Genomic DNA, 15,992 nt, shown 5'->3' with positions numbered 1-15,992 from the left:
GATCCCAGTCCGGTGACCAAACCCGATCCCACATCCCAGTCCCGATCCCGGTCCATATCCCAGTCCGGTGACCAACCCCGATCCCAGATCCCAGTCCCGGTGACCAGTCCCGGTGACCGGTCCAGATCCCAGTCCAGTGACCAACCCCGATCCCAGATCCCAGACCCGGTGACCAGTCCCGGTGACCGGTCCAGATCCCAGTTTCGGTGCCCAGTCCCGATCCCTGTCTAGATCCCAGTCCCGGTGACCAACCCCGATCCCAGATCCCGGTGCCGGTCCCGGGACTGCCCCGACCCGGGTGTCCCCCGCGCGCACGCGCGCTCCGGCCGGCTGCGGTGACGTCAGCGCCCCCCCGCCCGGCGATGGAGCCCGGCTGATGCCGGTGTGTGTCGCGCCCGCCCGCCCCGCGCTCCCCCCGCCGATGCCTGGGCTCGGCGGCGCCCGCCCGCCCCGCCGCGCCGCCCGCCCCGCGCTCGGGGCCGGGGCCTCCGCCGGACCGGACCGCCCCGCACCGAGCCCCGCCGAGCCGCCACGGACCTGCCGCGGGTGAGTGCCCAGCGCCCGGCGCGGCGGGGAGGCTCCCACGCCCCGCGCTTCGCTGCCGCCCGCACCCGCTGCCCCCGGTAGCGCAGAGCCCCGGCAGGTGCGGGGCAGCGGGGCCGAGGCGGTCGCACGCCCCCCGTGTCCGTGCGGGGCGCCCACCGCAGGGTCGGGACACGCGCGGAGCCCCCCGCGCCGCCGCCGCCCCGGTGCGCCCAGCCCTGCCCTGCCGCTGGCCGGGGAGCGGCGGGGCCGCGCTGCCCTGGGCTCGCCCGCAATTAAAATTGAAATAAACCCAGCTAGAAACCGGGTCCCGCCGCTGTGGGAGCGCGGCGTGAGCACCCGGCTGCGTGGGGCGGCCCGGGACCCACTCGGCTGCGTGGGGCGGCTCGGAACCCCTCTCCCCCGGCTGGTCTGCCGGTTGTTTTTCTTTTGGTCTGGGTTTTTAGAGGAAGAAAAGTGCTTTTTTCTAGCCCTCACTAGCTGCTCGCTCTGTGGGCAGCAGACCCCACTCGTGTCGCAGCCGGGGCTTGGAGGGTTGCTCGCAGTGGGGAATTTTGGAGCTGTGGGTGTTGCGGCAGTGCCAGGTTTAAAGTGCCGCTGCTCGGGACAAACCGGGATGAGAGCAGACGGCATCTCCCTGTTCACAGGTAGGAAAGCTGAGCGGCCGCTGAGTGACGAGCCCGAGGCCGCACAGGAAATCTGCGGCGGAGCCGGGACTAAACCCCGCATTTCCCGCTCGGTGCTTTGCTTGCCTGGCTGGGGACGGTGGTTTAACCTCGCACTCCGGGCTGCCGGGTAAAGTCCTGCCCGGGCTATGCCAGCTCCCAGGCAGGGCTCCTGCGGGGGCAGGCGGGCGTGGGGCCAGGTGCCAGCAGAGCGAGGCCTCTCCGCTGCCAGAGGTGGATTTGGAGCAGGGATGGCCCTTTGGATAGGATGTGGGTCCAAGGTGGAGACTGGGTTTGTGCCGCTCGGGTGTCGCATTGGCTTGGCACGCTGGCCTGTGTGAGAAGTGCCCCATCGTGCTTCTCAGGGCACGCTTTGTTGCACTCCCAAATCTCAGAGAATACGATTTTTCAAAGGAGTTCTCTGCTACTCTGATTACCTGATGGGAAGCTTTTGGGAGAGTGGTAGGTGATGTGTCTTGTAAGGCCATGCGACATACCTTGAAAATCTCATATACAAGCCTTTCTTGGTTTGGTTTTTCCTATTTCTGCCCACTAAAGGCATGAACTCTGCCCAGCCAGCCTTGGGCTTTCTCTCTGCACAGTGCTGTAGGGTGGCTCCAGTTGCACAGGGAGGATTTCCCTGCTCTTCTCTCCAACCACCTATTCTGGCTGCAGTCCCCAAGCGAGGATCATAGTGTCCTGAGGAGCACTTCTCCGTGGATAGGAAGCCAGAAGTTTACTTCATTATCTGGAACAGCTTATTCTAAACTAATCTCTCTTTAAGAGATGAAGAGGAAGGGAAAACCACCCAGATGCTCAGATGCGTTTTATTTACCGTAAAAGAAAGCAGTAATTTAATGATAACTTCTATTAACTAGGTTGGGTCTGTGACCTTGATGTATTTTACAACGTAGCTGAGAAGAGGGAGCAGACTGTTCCAGTCTGTTTATTGTTTCCTCTTAGTGCATCCCAGTAACTCGCAGCACATGGATGCCCACACAGTTCTGGAGTCCTGACCCACCTTTGGGGGAGGGAAAGAGGAGGCTGTTGGATCTGATTTGCTTCAGATACAGCCTAATCTGTAGCTGGTGTTAATTATATTATAGATGGGTTGGGGTTTAGCATAGGTTTTTCTGACAGGGCTCAGCCTCCGCAATTCTTGCTACTGTAGAAAAGCTGTAGTAACTTGAAGCCCTGAAGTCACTCGTGGGAGCACATCCCTATCAATAAATTCCTTGTTGTAAAGCCAAGTGAAACCAGCCCCATGGGACTGCTGGCTTTCATCGGGGAGGCACAGGGCTGGATGCAGGGGGTGCTCACAGCCTGGAGCAGGTGAGCCAGGCTGGTACTGAGAGCCATCTGGGTTGTCAGCGTGGGGAGATTTCAACAGCAGTGTGCCTCCACTTCTCCTTTATGTAAGTGTGTCTCCTTGCTCTGCAGGGTTTTCCTTCTATTTAGACCTCCCTCCTGCTCCTCCTCTCCAAAAAGGCTGTCCCCTGGTGTATGCCAGCTCTTCCCTCTGCTTTGGTTACTATGGTGCTACTATGTAAAAACAGCTCGCCTTGTGGCTCCTGGAATTATCTGCGCCTTGGGTTTGCAGTCCAGCCCTGGGACACGGGCCTGTGTCCGTGCCTTGTGCAGCCTTTCCCTGTCTGTGTGGTGGGACAGGTCTGGAGGCAGCGTTTCTGCAGGGCACGGCTGTGCCTTGGTCCCACGGCACCTGCCCCAGGTTTCTGGGCACCAGGATCCCGCTGCTTTGTGCCAGGCTGCCACACAGGTGCATCTCTTGCTATTCCTGAATGTGGGACAACATCTGGGCTGTGGTGAGCCCTGCAAGACCCGCTCACATTCATTCCCTCCAGGGACTGGGCTGACGGCAGACAGGGCATCAGCTCCCCCTGAAAACTGTTGGGAATGGAGACAAACAACTGGGATTCTGTAGAAACCTGTGCAAACAAAAGGCAGAAGGGGGGAGCAGACATCTCCCCCCCATCCTGCTCAGCACCCACAGCTTGTGCAAGTTAACCCGCCTAGGGCTGGCTTGTTGCTGCAGTGGGTCCCTTGCTTCCCTTGCCTGATATTATTATTACTTTCTGGTTTTCCACCTCATTTGCATGTAAAAAAAGCATGAGGGAGGTTCACCCCATGGAGAGGTCCTTGGTTTGCTCACAGCTAATGTAAATTATCGTTTTCCTCACTCTTGCAGGGGGCTGGGGTCACCCTGGAATAGAGGGATTTTGTTGGGATTGCAGGAGCCCAGAGCCAGGTCCAGGTTCCCCCCACCCTGCTCGTCCTAAGGGTGATTTTCCCCCTGCAGACACAGAATCACGCTGAGTTGTCTGTCTCTTTGCATTAACTCCATAAGAGATCAGGAGGATTATGTCAATAACTAAAACACCTGCTGCAGGTGGAATGAGTGTAGCCCTGCCATGGAGGCTGTTTTGGAGAAGGTCCTGCTTGCTGGTGCCTGATGGTCTTTGTGCTGAAGGTCAGCAGCCTCGCTCCCTCCGGCAGCTGTGATGCCTCTTCTGCTTCTGTAGAGCGGGGTGATGCTTCTAATTATAAAGGAAGAAGTCTTGTGCTTCTCCCCTCCTTTGTTTGTTTGCTTTTTCTCTTTCTTTTTTTTTTTTCCTTTTGACAAATGTTCTAAATAACAATGCTTAAAATGCAAATGGAGCGAGCTTGCTGAAGTGCCTGGGAAGGCCTGCTTGGGGTGGACTGTGGTGGAGCTCAGGAGCTGGTGATGACACGTGGCACAAGAGCAGAGCCCAGGCAGCTGGGTTGTCACCAGAGCAGTCACAGCCATGGCAGCCGTGGCTCATCTCCACGTGGAGGATGCTCTCACGTCCTTCAAAGGCTTTGTGGTTTCTCTTTCCTCTGCCCATTCAGAGGGACACTATGAGGGTGCCCTCTTCTTGTTCTACAGGCACAATAAGGGGACATTTATCTGGACTCCCTTTGATCTGTGTGCTCTTCACCTCTTATTCCTACCTTTTTTTTTTTAATTAGAAATAGAAAAATTGGACAATGAGCCTTCTAAACTGTGTGTCCAGTTGCAGTCATGGCATCTGTAAGGTCCCTCCTACTGCAAGCGAGTGCTGCCCTTGCTCTTCCAGCCAGGTCCCTCATGTGTTTTAGCACTTGCTTGGGGAAAAAAAATGAAATAAAATAACATGGTGTTGAGGTTGCAAAAGTTTCCATTATAGCTCCACCCACACTCCTGCCCAGTAATACTCAGAAAATTCAGTCTGGGTGATGGGGCTTCCCTGCCTGCTTTGCTGCTGGGCTGCTTGGGGGGAAGGTGAAAAGCTTTTAAAAATTATTATTTAATTTTAATACAGAGATGCTTGAGAGCCATGTCAGGACTAGGGTGACGGAATGAGCTCTGGTGCCTGGCTCCTCAAGGAAGAGCCTGGGTGGCACATGTTTGAAGTGTGAGCACTCAAAAATTCACTGAGCACCAGGCAGATGGATCAGTAGAAAGGGGATTCCAGGGGGGCAAGGTGGCTCTTTGCTATTTGTGTCGGTGTTGTTTAACTCTTCTTCTCCTGAAGAAGTGCCTTGATGTTGTTTTCATGCTGATTTTGCCCCACTGGTGTAAAGTTTGCTCCTCTGGGAAGGATAAGAAGGGAGTCAGTTGCTCCTGGAACATGGCTTGGTGTGCAGGGTGCTTGCAAATGCTCTGCTCTCATGCCTCAGTAAATAAAGAGGTTTTCATGGGACTTATAAAAAACTTCTCTTTTGGAAATAGGTCAAGCAAATATTTATTTCCCTAAGGTGTCATGCCAGTGTTGCACAAATACTTCAATGGGTAGTCATTTTATTTTTCACTGCTTTGTTTCTTCCTAAGCACATTCAGTTCTTTTTGTCCAGTGGTGTAGGGACACGCATTAATAATTGCATGTAATCAGTCCTGTCCCTCTCTCCATCTGGAAGTCTGTGCATATTCTGTGTGCTTGTGCTCTACAATTGCAGTGCTGTAAATAGGAAGCTGTGACACTTTTTTCTTTACATCCAGATGCTTCTCCACTGTGAAGATATTATTTGTTTTCCAAAAGAGTTTCAGGTCAGTGGTGGGCCAGCTGCTGCAATGAATTTAAAAACAAAGCTCCCAGAATACAGCAAAGCTCAACAAAATGGCCATTCTGATGTCTTGCTTTCCTGTCCTAAAGCCTCAGCCGTGGCATTGCTGGTGTCCTTTTGGAAAGTAAATTCAACGCTTGGGTTATCCCACAGATGGAGAGGGCAGTTACTGCCAAAAGCTTGTGTCCTGCTGTCTGGTGGAGCTCCTGTCTTCCCCATATAATCAGGGATCAGTTGGCATCCTTCTTTAAAGAGGGATTGAAACTTCTTGCCTGCTCTTAAAATGGTAAAAGTGAAGAGTTTAGTTAAGAGGACCAAAATTAGTCTTGAAGTCTTGGCTACTTGATCTTAGAGCTCTTCATCTCCAGGTGTTCTCAGTGTAGGAGTAGCAAGGGTCTGTGCTGGAGTGCACTGGAGTACTTGGAGTGTACTTTGTGCAGGAGGACGTTTGAGATGGGGTTGTCTTGGATGTTGGATGCTTTTTGATGTGTAGCATATGTAATGAACTGAAGTCTTGGCTCTCTGTGTGAAGGATCCAGGAGGATGTTTGAGTTGTGGTTGTCTTGGATGCTTTTTGATGCGTAGCATATGTAATGAACTGAAGTCTTGGCTCTCTGTGTGAAGGATCCAAATGGACTCCTGGCTTGTACTCAGGGCAGGCTGCAGTGGCTGGAGACCCTCCTGGTGCCTCCAGGTCCTGCCCTGGGGCATGGGAAGCACAAGGATCATTCCAGCTTCCAGTGATGGAAAGCACTGGGCTTTCTCTTACAGCCTGCAGCCTTCAGGCTGTGGTCACCTCTCAACCAGCACCTTGAGCAGGTGGCTTGGGAGACCTTGAAGGGGTGAATGTGATGCCATTTTTCACAGCCCTGCTAAGACAGGTGTTTACACTTTGCATTAAAGGTTAATTGGCTCTTACATTGTTTCCTGGGTGTGGGGTGGCCCTTGGAGACAGATCAGCCTGACCTGTGCCGGAGGTTGTGCAAGCCTGCTCTGTGCTGTGCTTTGATTTGTTAAACAGGATGTAAAAGCAGGCTCCCCTTCTGAAACGTATCCTGCTCTTTCTTTCTTTGCTAGGAATCATTTCCACGTCAGAAAACATTTAAGAGAAAGGGAGTGTCTCTGTTTTATAGAGGCAGAGCTGACTTAAACCCAAAAATCCAAGCACAGACCCCCTCAGCTGTGCTGGCACAGGGGAGGCAGGCTGTGGCCTGAGCTGTGAGCAAGCAAATGATGTGAATATTTAATTTAGATCATAATCCACCTGTTGGGCTTCGCTCCCCCAGCCCTGCATGCGCTGGGAAGTGCAGCAGATGTTTTAAATGGCAGCCAGCACTCCCTGCTCCCGTGTCTGGCATCTCCATGCTGCTTTACAAGCAGCAAAGACAGAGTCTGAGGATGATGTAGCAACTGCTGCAGGTTTGCAGGTCCTTTGTTTTCAGTTGTTTTCCCTCTCTTGTTCTGTCTGCTTTGGTGGTGTTGTCCTGCTCTGCCAGCCTGTGCTGAGCTGTGGTTGCTCTGTTACGTGCCAGCACAATTCCTGCAGGTTGGAAATTTGTCCCTGGGAGCACAGTACTGCTGATTAGAGCACTAGAAATGAAGGTTCTGTGGAGGAGGTATCATTTGAGTTGGTGTACTGGGGGTTAATTTTACGAAACCCCTCTCCTGTGAGCAGTCACTGTGTGTCCACCTGCTCCTAACCCTTTTCCAAGATCCTTTTGCTACTCTCTGCTCTCCTGATTTTCCTGGCATCTTTCTCTTTCTTTGTCAGCTTTTTAGATGTGTTTTTTCAATCTTATTTTCTGCTGTGGGGTCACCTGTGTGTTTCCCTTTGGCATTGCAGGACATTGTTTTTCTTGTAAAACAGGATTTAGGTTTCCGAGCAGCTTGTGGGTGCTGAGCAGTTTGTGACAATCAGGAGATTGGGGTGTTTAAAGGAATTTTAAAGCCTTCGTGCTCCTACTTTGATCTTCTCTGGCACCTAGGATAGGTTTTGATTTTTTTTTTTAATTTGTTTTTGGTTTGTGGTTTTGTTTTTTTTTTAGTTTTCAAGGGGATGGTTGGAATGGAGAGGGTGGAGGTGAGAAGCAGCCTTGCTTTGAGGGGTAACCACAAATAAACAGCACTGACAGGCAAACACTGCATCCCTTGTGTGCTCAAAGCCCTGCTGTTGACAATATTGTTATGCCTGTCCAGGTGAAATGAGATGGTAAATAGTATTTGAGATACAGTAGTGAAATTAGGGATCTCTCTGCTGAGTATCTCTGAAAAAAGGGTTTCTGTAAGGAAGACCTGAGAGCAGATTAGGGTGGTCCTTGCTGCTGGGTGTTGTTGGGCTGGGGTTGCTCTGTCCCTTGTGCTCTCCTGGTGTGAGGATGAAGCCACCAAAGTCCCCCAGAGCTGCTCATGGGGCAGGGGACATCATTCCTGCCTCTGTGTGGGCATTCCAACATTGCTGGAGCCTTGGCCTTGGAAATGGGGGCTCGTTTCCCATGTGTGGGGAGATTCCCCTTCTTAATTGCAAATGTCAGCCAAGTGGAAAAGGGTATGGTTTGTGTGAGGCAGTGGAGGATGGGGGGAACAACAGAGGTGTTGATAAACATGGGAGGTTTGCATCGCCTTCCTAAAATATCTGCTCTGTGGATTTCATTTCTGCTCCAGTCCTTAATGCTGGGAAATGCCTTGTGCATCTGCTCTGCCGGGGCTGAGTCTGTCAGGGCATTGTAGGCATGAGGCTGGGAACAAAATGGGAAAAAAACCCCCATGCTGAATGTAAAATGTCATTGATTTCTTTCTCTATTTTTTTCTATTTTTCTTCTAATTTAATCAATTCCCTACTGGGTTGTAAATTCCAAATGTGAATGGGAAATAATCTCACCAGTACAATAATTAGCATGTAACCAGCAGATGAAGAAAACCCAAACTGCTGAGCTGATTGGTGAATGCTGACTGTTTTCTGAATTAATTTCAATAATCACATCTCCCATTAAAAAGAAGACGGGGTGGGGAGGAAGTCTTAAATTTTCGTCAGGCTCAATGTAGCGAAAAATGGTATGTGCAATGTAGCTGTTCTGCATGTGATTAGAAAAAAGAGCAGAGGGAGGTTCTTGGATCTGAATTAGCAACTAAGTATTGCTAATTTTACAACCAAGTAGCTCAATTTCACCTGTTTTTTTGTGAGAAGAGAAATAGAATTGTAAGTAAAATATCCATAATTTTATGTAGGTGTCTAACAGTAAATAGTTTTCTAGTAGAGGAAAACATTCCCTTGCAGTCGTGCCTTGCTGCAAGATGCAAAAACAAGTCCACTGGAGTAGTAGTGAAATATGGTCATTAGTAGTGAAATATATTTAGTGTGCATCCATCCAGCTCCCAAATATTTTGTTCTTGTGTTTTGGAGGGAGAGATGGGAATTGGTGTTTGGGAAGGGGTGATTTCAGAGCATCCAGGAGCTGCACACCCTCTTGGCACAGGGATCTGCAGCCCTGCTCTGCTCTGCCTTCCTCTCCTGCTTTTTTTTTTGGCTGGTTCTGCCTCAAAGGTGGGTGGTGTTTGGAGGAGGCAGAAATCCTGTCTCAGCCTTGATACCTCCATGGTGTCACACCCAGACAGCACAAGGAAAGGTCACCTCTGCAGAGCTGTACCTGGCAGCTGGTCTAATTACCCACCTGAGTTCACAGTCAGGATTAGCAGAGATGATTTTATCTGCTAATGATGTTTTTCCCCTCGTGGCCATGGCCACCTCACCCTCGGGGCTTGTTTTCCAACAGCAAAGCACAGGTGATGCTGCTACCAACTGTTGGACCAGAGCATCACTTTAGAGATGCTTCTTCATTCCAGTTTAAACTCAATTTTAGGAACATTTGTGAAGTTGTGATAGCTCGGTGCTTGTAGGATTAACATTTTTCATTTGGAAGTGCAGGGATGGTCTGCTGAAACCCTTGGCATACAAGAGGTGGGTCCACGCTGTGCTGCAATGGTGAGAAATCCTGGAATGTGTGACAGAGCCACCTTTTAATTAATGTAAAATGCTCATTCTGGCATGAAGCTGGTGATGCCATGTGCTCCCTGTTTCCATTGTGGGGAATGACACCTGCCCAGAACCAGGGCAGTGACAGCCAGGAGGGAGAGCAGGAACCACAGACGTCTCTGGTGTGTGACACTCAGGTTCTCTCCCTCCCAAAGCCTCAGGATATGCTAGCATATGATATTATTGTCACACATTATTTAAAAAAGAATTTGAAAAAGCCAGGCCAGCTTATGTGCTTTGAAACAGAATTTGTTGTTTTATCAATTCAAGCTTGGTGTGCTGTGGGAAGGTCTGCAAGTGGAGCACTATGGGATTTTCTTGGCGTGTTTTCCTAATGTTAGAGACTGTCTCAAAGAAGAATCATATTGTTTCATTTCCCCTCCATGCTTGATTTGGTTGTTTTGTTTTGGTTTTTTTTTTTTTTTTTTTTAAAAAAAAGCTAATTCCAGCAATCTTACAATAACCAGTGAGGGAATATGCACATTCTGCACCCAGTTAATTTTTTTTTTGTTGTTGTTTGTTTGTTGGGTTTTTTTTGTGTGTGAAGAGCAAGATTTAGCTGGCAATCATGTCATGAGCTATGGATAAATATGCATGTTTTAAGCCACCTCACTGATGGCTTTTGCTTTTTGCCTTTTTAAAATGCAATTAATCGAGTTAGAGATTTGAAAAAAAAATCAAAGCAGAGACTGAGAAAAGTCATTTGAGGTGAGTAAACAAGTTGGCTTTTTTTGTTTAATGAAGGCTCAAAAAATGGCCCACTGCCACTGTGTATGTTAAGGGTACCTTAAATACAGAGTGTCCTTCAGTGCTGACAGGCATCCCAAACACCTTTTATAATAAACCTCTAATTATAGCTTAGTGACTTTGTAGGTTCTCTGGATCAGCTTGGGAATATGGCACTGAAATCAGGGAGAATATTTCTGTTTTCTGTGTCTTTATGTGTGAACCAGATTCAGAGCTGGACTTGGTGAGCGTGGTACAGAGTGATGTTATTTATGGTGTGTTAGAGAGTTGTGCTTGCAACTTTGGGGTTAAACTCTGCATTTTGGGAACTACTTCCTGCCTGCAGCAGTGTGGATTCCCAAATGCAGACCCCGGCTGAGCTGGTTGGAGAGGCTTCGGCTGGTGGCCAGCGCCTGCAGCCCATCGCTGCCTCCTGATGTCTGGCTCTTGGGGCTCTTGGATTGCAGCCCAGCACTCAGAACCAGAGACTTCAGTGAAAACCTCGGCTTCTTAAAGGGAAACAAAACCTCCAGAGCTTTGTGGTTGTGGAGAAAAGCTGGAAATTGGGAATTCTTGGGCAGAGAGTGGTAGGGAGATGCATTGGCCTGGTTGTTTCCCAGTATCCCAGACTGGGAACAGTGCCATGGGGTCCTGGGCTTGACTTTTGGCTTTGGAAGTTGGCATGGCAGACACTGCTAGGTTGGTTCTTTTCTCCTCTGTTTATTTGTTTCTTCCCTCCTTCATTTTAATACTGTCTCCTGGGAGATTCCAGCTGAAGTCTGTTAATTGCTGGGATGTTTCTTTTCCCCCATGTCGTGGATGCTGGGTCCAGTTTGGCCACGGGTTGTTTCTGGCACAGAGGGAGGAGCAGCAGGACAGAGGAGCTGTGCTTGTGCTGGGTGTGTGTCTGTCTGTCTGTCCTGCAGAGGTGCCCTGTGGGTGTTACACACTCGTGTTTGGGCTCAGCCACACTTCCACAGCAGCAGCAGCAGAGCCACTGCTCTGTGCCACCAAGGCTTGTCCCCCATCAGGAGCTCTGTGTGTCCCCCAGGTTTTGATGAACCTTGCTGAGTCACTGTGGGGCTTTATTTCAATTTATATTTCTCTGCAAGCCTAAGCTGGAGGTTTGTGAGATGGCTGATCTGATGCTAAGGGATGCTTTGGACAGGTTTCTGTTGGTCCAGAAACTCTTGGAGAGGTCTGGGAAGTTCCCTCCAAAAAGTAGTCACCGGTGGGACACTGCGAAATCCTGAGGATGGATCAACTCAAGGGATGATTCATCAAAGGTTCCTTCTGCTTGGCCATCACTCCTTGAAAATCTGGATCACTTTGCCCTCCTACCTGAGAGATTTTCTCAAGAATTGTGCATTTTTTTTCCCTATCCTGATCAATCTGAGGTTCTCATGACCCCAGGAGACGGAGCTTCTCTTATGCTGCTGCTCCCTGCAAGGGCATCTTTTCTCTCTCCACGTATTTTGGAGCTCATGATAAAATTGCAAGGCTTTGGCAGTGCCCGTTTGGGTGCTATTTGTGTGCCAAACCCTGCTGAATACATCTTTTATCACAGATTTGTAACAGTAGCTGTTGGAGAGGAGCTTCACGGGAGAAGTGCTTTCAGAAGAATGCTTTTGTAAGGGAACACTGTCCTAAAAAAAAAAAAAAAAGAGAGGGAGAGAAGAAGAAAGGACCTTGCAGGCAAAAAAGAAAAAACCCAACATTTTTCATGTTGTAAAATTTGCCCATTAATTTGGATGAATCAGGTTTTGCTTCCATTTCTAGACAGTTTTGTCTGTCCTCTTTGTACAAACAAGCACTGTTATGCTCCAGGCATTTTTGGGGGGGAAAAAAAAAAAGACATTGAAGTTCAGCTAAGAAATGCCAGAATCCTTGTTTTGTGTAACTGTCCCCAGGCTGAGCCCCAGCCAGGTCCCTGCAGGAGTAGGATTGGGACCCAGCTGGCACTTTGCTCAGGCTGGCCCCGTTCGAGGTGTGCATGAAGATGGATCTGGTCCATCTTCATAGGAGAATTTAAGGAGAAGAAGAGGCAGGAGGGTTCCTGAGCAGGAGATGGAGTGGTGATGAGGAGGTGCAGCCTCTGGGGCAGGGCTCTGCTGGGATCAGCTCTTGTCTCTGCTCGGGGTCCCCCTGAAGCTCCCTTTGTGGCCACTCTTGAGCTGTGTCTCTGCAGGAGCCTGCTGTTCCTCCATGGCAGAAACATAAAGCTTGTCCTCCCACGTTTGCCTCACAATTATCAGTGGTTTTCCTTTAATAAAAGGAATTTTCATGGGAAAACTTGCAATCAAATCACGCTAGAGTCCAAAAGTGGCTGAGCATCCCATCTCCAAGGAGGGGGGACACGGTACTGTGCTCCATTTCCAGTTTTGGTTTGGACCATCATACATTGTTCTTAAGTAGCCATTTACTCTCCTTCCCATCTCTCTGGCAGAGGAGCAAGAGAATAAAACATTAAAAAAGGAATGTGATTATGATCCTGTAAAAACTGTCAGAGGAATTTGGCAGTGGTTGCAGCCTGTGAGAGTAATACATAATATTATATTCATTTTCTAAAATGATTAGATTTCAAGCTGACAGTTTAAATGACAAGACACCTTAAAATGATATTATGGACAGTAAAGACTGTCAGTGTGGTTTTTTCTTTGTTAACTGTGGAGTTTTCAAGGTCTGTGCAACCCCCAAAAAATAGGAACCTTTGGTTTTTGGCAAGCTGCATGTGAAAGCTGAGAGCAATGAGGTCCCTTGTATTAATAATTTGTATTATAATAGCATTGTCACTGCTGGCTCCCAGGCTTTTTTTATCCCTGAGTTAATGGCAGGGCTGCCTGTCAAAGGGAATTTTTTTTGGAAAAAACTTATTTTTGATTTTGTTGTCTCTTTGCTCCCACAAAACCTTGTGTGAACGGCACCAGTAACTGCAGCTGGGAGGGGCTGGAGATGAGGGCAGAGGAACTGTTCAGCCATGTTATTGAATGTATTGACAGTTTAAATGTGGTATTCAGCATGGGAAGCAGATCCCAGGGGACAGACAGAGTTCCCCATCCCAGAATATCCCAGCAGGAGCTGAAGCTAAAGATGCCAAAACCTCCAGGCAGTGCAGGAACGGAGCCACAGCTTCCCACATCCTGCTGTAGGCCTGGGATTTTTGGATGAAAGGGAAACCAGTGCTCTTCTGTTTCCTCAACTGGAAAATCACACAGAGCCCCATCAGGCCTTGAATAAAATATGGAAGAAAGTGATGATTACTGCTCTCAAATAAGAGATTAAATTATAATTTAATCTAATAATAGTTAAATTTATTAACAGTTAAATTTATTAATAATAGTTAAATAGTTAATAATAGTTAAATTTATTTAATAATAGTTAAATTTATCTCTTTGTATCCCCTGTGGTCCTCAGAGCATCCTTTGAGCAGTGAGATGAAAATGAGAGGAGTGGGAGTCTGGTGTTTCCTTTTCTTGGGTGAGAAGCTGACTATCTTTGCTGGCTTTTAATGCACCATGTGGTATACACCTGTTTGGTTGTTTTTAAACCCAACCTGAATAGGATTTGTAATTTTCAAAACTCTGCAATAGGAATTTTTAGCCTCATGGGAATATTCCATATTCTTTGCAATGGAGAAAGAATTATTTCAGTAGACATGGATTGAACCATGATCTGCTTGTAAATTCTTGGGGGCTGGGCATAAAACTCAGCTGAAAATAAACATCAGCATCAGGAGGAGTATAGTGCAGAAGGATGGGGGAAGGTGCCTTTGTCTGGTTCTGGCAGGAGAGAGGAGGGTTTGGCTGGAGGAGATCCAGAGAGTTGTAAGGAGATTGACTGGAGGCCTGAACAAACCGGAGCTGTTTGGCTCTTGCTGGGAGAAGAGCAAGGCAGGAAAAGCATCTCCAGGTGCCTGAAAGGGAAGGGGGTGGTTGTTCTCTGTGTACACAGTGGGAAGAGCAAGAGGTCACAGTCCTAAAATTGCAGAGAAAAAAGTTCAGATTAAATCATGGGCAAAATTAGGGCAGTACTTCACCTGAAAGTAACAACAGGACTTGATGGTCTGAAGAGCTTGTGGAGCATCACTTGTCAGAGGTTAAAACAACTTGGAAATAATATTTCTGATTTTTCTTGGTGGTCACTGATGCATGAGGAAGATGCAGTTTATTCCCCTGCAGTGGGAGTTGTCTCACTGCTCTCCTGTGCTCCCTTTCCTCCTGGCCTGGAGTGGTGAGGCTGGAGAAGGTTGTTTTTGATCTAAAATAAGCAAGAGACGAGAAATTATGTTCTGTGGCTTAAATTTTCAGGCACTTAAAAAAGATTGAAGTGACTAAACATAATGTAAGTTTGCATGCCTCCCTACAAAAGCAGATGTTGCCTAGAAATATTTTATGCTCTTTGGTTCTGAAATTGAATGTTATGGACATTAAATTGTACAACATGCCTCTCTCAGTGGTGAAACTTTTCTGAGAAGCTGGTTCACTTGAGTTGGAAGACACAGGAGGGGAGTGAATGATGTTGCTTTTAGTACAGCTATTTCTCTTTAAAGAAATATCAGTGAAGTCGAGTTCCCAGCTCTGTAAATACTGGAAAAATAGAAACAGCCACTTCAGAGATCCTGAATGGTAACTGTCAGTCTTTTAATTGTACCTTGGGATTTTTTAAAATCAGTGTTCCACGAGCAGCAGAGGCTGCAGGGCCAGACAGTCTCTGCTGGGCAGTGTCAGAAGGTCTCACATGTTTGAGAAGTTTCCTTCAGGTCCATGTGGACACCTCAGGAAGGTGCCCATCTCTGCCAAAACTGAGATCTTGCAAAGTGCCTTAAGAGCTCAGCTATTTCCTAGTTCTGAGAACTGCAAGAAAAGGTGAAGCATCCCTCAAAGCATCCCCTTTGGAGACTGGTGGGCAGGGGAATTGTTTTTGTGTTTTTCTGTATCATTTTGTTCTTCTTCAGCCCAACCTCCGTGTGGACAGAGAGGTGGTCTAGGGTCTGTGCCTGCTTGTGTGAGTCTCAGGGTGAACCAGGCTTTGCTCTGCAAGGAAGCTTTATTCTGGGACAGCCTAGTTCCCTTTTCAGTCACGTAAAAAAAAAATCTCAAAAGAGAGCAAGATCTGTTAAGATCCCAAAAGAGAGCTAACAGCTGTTAAAAAACAAAATCTAAGGCGGGGCTCTCAGGTAAAAGGAAAACAGAATAATCTCTATTTTTGAGCGTTTGCAGTGGATTTGATTTTGAAATGTTCAGTCCCCCAGTGGCTCTCTCACAGGGGTGCTGCCAGGGGCTGGAGTTTCTCTCTCCCCTTTCTCGAGCCTGCTGGCCCGGCTGGTTCAGACACTGCAGTGCTAAACTCCAGGTACAGTAAGATGGCTCACTGTGTGTGTTGAATTTGCTATTTGGGGAAGATCTTCTCCATTCTGGAGCTGTTGGCAGGTTTTGAGCTGCTCAGGGAAGCCTTGGGAAGCCATAAGGACGGCAGTGGGATGGTAATGATGGCTGTGGTTCTGGCAGACAGTGCAAATAACTGAGACAGAAGGACCTCAGTGTATCTTGGCTGTTGGATGCTGGGATTTTAATATCTGAAAGAAGTTAGGGAAAAAAAGCATGCCTTGGTTGTCCTTGTTGCTGTTCCAGTTTCAGTGATAAGCAGCTGAGCTGTTTGCATGTTCTGCTCCGAGGAAACCCCAGTCCCCTCTGTGTTATTCTTCTTGAAGCAGCAATTCCAGGGAATTCAAGGAGGAGCTGCCAGGGTAATCATGGCTCATGGTGCCAAATTTGCAGGGGCTTTACTCCATATTTCAGAACGAGGTTTTGGAAGACTCAGATTTATCTCTGCCTCCAGCTTAAGTTTCTATTTAAGCCACCTTTAATTTCTAGAAGCGCGAAGCTGTTCTGACTGCTGTGATCGAGGTCACTCTTTAATTTAGGTACTCCAAGGAATGCAAAATC

General features: G+C 48.3%; 1 protein-coding gene across 4 annotated transcripts in view; it reads left to right on the top strand.

Annotated features, from left to right (window-relative positions):
- The first annotated feature begins 388 nt into the window (after nucleotides 1-388).
- Nucleotides 389-15,992, top strand: part of ZHX3 (zinc fingers and homeoboxes 3) — a 46,751-nt gene continuing 31,147 nt past the window's right edge. For 2 of the 4 annotated variants that reach the window (XM_064391787.1, XM_064391782.1), the window contains exon 1: nucleotides 389-546. The gene's annotated coding sequence lies outside the window, so the exon portion shown is untranslated. Of the gene's footprint in view, nucleotides 547-1,171; nucleotides 1,191-6,294; nucleotides 6,719-15,992 lie in introns of those variants that run through there. The other 2 variants (XM_064391784.1, XM_064391783.1) reach the window with 2 other exon arrangements.

Source organism: Passer domesticus, chromosome 16 (assembly GCF_036417665.1).
Source record: "Passer domesticus isolate bPasDom1 chromosome 16, bPasDom1.hap1, whole genome shotgun sequence".
Taxonomy (NCBI): domain Eukaryota; kingdom Metazoa; phylum Chordata; class Aves; order Passeriformes; family Passeridae; genus Passer; species Passer domesticus.
This window is presented reverse-complemented; position numbering and strand designations above follow the sequence as displayed.